At 40.4% G+C, this 2,933-nt stretch overlaps 1 protein-coding gene across 1 annotated transcript in view; it reads left to right on the top strand.

Annotated features, from left to right (window-relative positions):
• The window catches only part of LOC107752703 (probable helicase with zinc finger domain), a gene marked incomplete at its 3' end in the record, with an annotated part of 66,461 nt that continues 63,528 nt past the window's right edge, over nucleotides 1-2,933 (top strand). Inside the window, exon 1 of the mRNA XM_016568726.1 lies at nucleotides 1-86. The remainder of the gene's footprint in view (nucleotides 87-2,933) is intronic.

The following is a 2,933-nucleotide window of genomic DNA, read 5'->3' as shown; positions in this document are numbered from 1 at the left end:
GGAAGCAGTGCGCAGAAATATTTGACCCATAATGCACCGCGACAGGCTGACAAGTGGATCCAAGATGGCGTAGAAAGTAAAGCTAGGTAAGTGCAGACTTCCTCTAACACCTTCCGGTCGTGCAGCGTTCACCCTCCTCACCCCTGCCTGCCGTCGATCCCGCCATCAAGACGCGCCTGTCAGCTCGCGTGTACCGCGCGTCAGAACGCGGCAAATAGCGCCGCGCGTTCGCACGATTAATGTGATGATGAAAAGGCCTGGTCGCAGCTGCGCTGCACTGACTAGCAGCTAAAGATGCTCGCGTCGAACTGCGATATTCGCTTCCCATCTGTGCCGTTCATCATCACACACGGGCGGATGCGTGAGCGCGAGGTGTGTGAGAGTGAGATTCAGTGCAGATTGTTGTGTTAATGTTGCAGGATCGTGTGAATCTGTGTGTCCGGGGGCGGCTGGAACTCAAGGCCATGCGAGCAGCGATCATCGCAGTCCACACACAGATATTACAACCGTTCTCTCTCATGATTTAATCGTGATTATCAACCGCTATTCTCGTCCTGTGATCGTGTATCGTGTATATAATGCACTTTGTGGCTGATTTGGTGTGTGGCGGCACACACGCAGTTGTTGTTGTTCTTCTGGATGGACACAGTGGCTGTGTTTCAAAACCTAGCGGGCTGCCTTCCTAGACATCACGTTTGGGCGTCGTAAACGCGTTTTTTGAACGTTCGAATCGAACGCTGGAACCGAGCGTCTCGAAGGATGCTGTCTGGGTAGGCAGCTCGCTAGCTTTTGAGACGCGGCCACACACTCGCGCTCAGACGGGACATCTATTATTAACTGACCCGGAATCCAAATATAGAGTGTTTATATATTTTACTGAGGCTCTGTTGCCTTGTTTGGTGTGCTGGAGGTTAATTAGATGTTGGTCTGCGGAGACTGTGTTATTGTGTGATACCTGACAGTCCCATTCTCTCTCTCTCTCTGTGTGTGTGTGTGTGTGTGTGTAAGTGAGACTCTGCACAGGGTGTGTGTTACACATGGAAACTGGACATTATGCAGATACAGTTATTGCTATTAACCTGAGTTTGATTCCAGTCTCGAGGTCCTTATGCTTTCCTGTCAAATCTCTACTGTCCTGTCAAAATAAAGACATGAAAAGAACAAAAAATAGAACTTACTAAAAACTAAACTTAAAAAAAAAAAACAAGGAATGTACAAAATACTATTGCAGTAGTATCTTTATTTCATTTGCTATTATTTTAATTTGATAGTATAAAGTTATACCCATAACTGAAGTGTAATTTTGGCCGAACTGTTGCTTGTGTCTTCTCATATGCTGGTCATCAGATATATAATATTGCTTGGAGATTAGTGGGATTTTGGTTTAGTTGCTTGGAATGCAATTTTTGGAGCAAACAATGTGGAAAAAGCATTCACGGCAGCCTCCGCTAGCTCAGCCCAGATGGACGTTACAGCTGTGACCTAATTATTACAGAAAAGGGAAAATGACACCACACTACAACAGTATTTGCGCAAACCAGTGCAACCGGTGTGAAAATCTGTATTTGAATGCCATTTTATGTGTTCAGCAAGTTACAGTTCTTCAGATAAACATAGTTCGTTATGTGTCTTCGGCTGCTTTTATCGTTGTTTCTGGCTTGAATAATAATCGTAAATTTGAAAATCTAGAGCAACGGCTTAATTCCAAATGAAAAGACACATTAGTTGCACTTAAAATCTGAACGTCACAGCATTATGTAACAATACATACACACCTGATTAAAAGACTTGGAGCAAAAATAATAAAGTGAAGAGAAAATCTATTGCAGATTTATGTGTCCAAATACTCTGGACCACAAACCCTGGAGCACAAAACCCAAAATGTGCATGACAATCGCATTCGATTAATCGTGCAGCCCTATTACAGACTTATATTTACTGTTTATCACTGTTACTTAACCAAAAAAAGCCCACTTTAAAATAAAATTCCCATTTGTCTGCTGATGTGTATTAATTTCCTGCCTTGTCTCTTTGCAAAAATCAACTACAGTGTTTTTAATTAAAAGATAAAACCATCTTTTGAAGATGAGCTTGAGTGCAAACTCAATTGTTAGTCTCTAAACAACTAGGTTCAAGAGTCAAACAACTATAAAACTAGTGTCTGCTGAGTTTGTTTCAGGTGAAAGGTTTCAGGAACATTTGCTGTTTTCTAAAGCTCTATGAAGTCAAAACATAAAGAAAAATGGTTGTTATACAGGTCGAAGTTAATTTGCTGAGAAAATCTTCAGTGATCTTCTATTGATTTTTATAAGTAAATTTCAAAAACGGAGTAGTTTACATTATTGCTTTTAAGTGCTCAAGTATGAATTAATGTGGACCTTTCACAGTGCCTATAATTTTCACTATCATTTCTTAGTTATTTTTACACCCCATAGCTGATAGTTTTAGATTAGGAGGGTGGAAAAGTAACAAACAATTTGTGCTTTTTTGATTCAACAGAAAGACTACGATCAGGCTGATGAAGACTGCAAGAATGGTAAGATGAAAAAACTAAAACAAACTATCATTATGCAAGATTTACCACTGGCCACTGTTAGTACTTTTGGTGCTGTATGGTTCTTTCAGGTTGAACAGTTCATCTGTGTAAACGTTTTTTAAAGGGATAGTTCACCCAAAAATGAAAATTCTGTTATCATTTCCGTACCCTCATGGTGTTCCAAACCTTTATGAATTTCCTCCTTCTGTTGAACACAAAAGAAGATATTTTGAAGAATGTTGGTAACCAAAAAGTTGACGGTAGCCATTGACTTCCATAATATGGAGAAAAAAAAAATACAATGCTGCCATCAACTCATTGGTTACCAACATTCTCCAAAATATCTTCTTTTGTGCTCAAGAGAGGAAAGAAACTCATACAGGTTTGGAATGACATG

The sequence above is a fragment of the Sinocyclocheilus rhinocerous genome, unplaced genomic scaffold (genome assembly GCF_001515625.1).
Source record: "Sinocyclocheilus rhinocerous isolate Xijiao unplaced genomic scaffold, SAMN03320098_v1.1 scaffold441, whole genome shotgun sequence".
NCBI classification, from domain to species: domain Eukaryota; kingdom Metazoa; phylum Chordata; class Actinopteri; order Cypriniformes; family Cyprinidae; genus Sinocyclocheilus; species Sinocyclocheilus rhinocerous.
Note: the sequence above shows the minus strand (reverse complement) of the source record. Positions and strands in the feature narration are given on the sequence as shown.